Below are 1058 nucleotides of genomic sequence, written 5' to 3'. Positions count from 1 at the left end.
TAAGATTTAAGAAGAAAAAATACTTTTTACGTATCAAAACATTGAGTATGCGTTGTAGTTGTCTCTCACTTCTCTCTTTTCTCTCTTTCTCATTATCTTCCCCCCTCTCTCTCTCTCTCTCTCTCTCTCTCTCTCTGCCTCTCGCTCTCTCACTGTCTTCCTCTCTCTAACTCTCTCTCTCTCTCTCCCTCTCACTCTCTTCCTCTCTCTAACTCTCTCTCTCTCTCTCCCTCTCACTCTCTCACTCTCTTCCTCTCTCTAACATTCTCTCTCATTGTCACTCTCTCCCTCTCTTCTTCTCTCTCTCTCTCTCTCTCACACACTCTCTCTCTCACACACACCCTCTCTGCTCCTCTGTGCATCTGCCATTGATCTGGATGTCATCCTAGTGTGACACTTTTTATCGTCTCCCTCCCTCTCTGTAGCTACATTGAATGTGTGTGTGTGCGAGTGTGTGTGTGTGTGTGTGTGTGTGTGTGTGCGTGTGTGTTTAGGATGTAAATAAACCCCGTGTGGGGTGGCACAATGATGGGGAAAGGTCATAGGAGTGACCCATGGGTCAACTCAAATGGCTGTGCCCCTCTTTCCCTTCTCAAAGTCATCTGTAAACTAGGGATGCACGATATTGAATTTTAGCCGATATCCGATATGCCGATATTTACAAGCTCATTTTGGCCGATTGCCGATGCCGATACCGATATATACACCTCAGCTTTTTAATTATTGAAAAGTCTCTCCTGTACTAGAATTAATCTGTTATTATAGTACAGTACCTTCTTGAACTTGAACAACTACACTCTGGAAATGCAGCTTGGCTTACTTGGCAAGCTAACGTTGGTTAACTGACTTACAGTTTAATAACGTCCCTTCTAGGATTTCTAGACTAATCTATGTAACGTTATTGCCAAGTTAGCTGTATAAATTCCATATATGGAAAAGTAAGCCATGTACAGATAGCGTGGGCTCGTGACGTAACGTTTCACATTGAGTCAAATGAGGCATCATCAACTTCTCTGGTGTCACATAGCATGCTTGGCTAACTTTGCAAGCTAACCTTG

The sequence above is a fragment of the Sprattus sprattus genome, assembly GCF_963457725.1.
Source record: "Sprattus sprattus genome assembly, chromosome: 10".
NCBI classification, from domain to species: Eukaryota; Metazoa; Chordata; class Actinopteri; order Clupeiformes; family Clupeidae; genus Sprattus; species Sprattus sprattus.
This window is presented reverse-complemented; position numbering follows the sequence as displayed.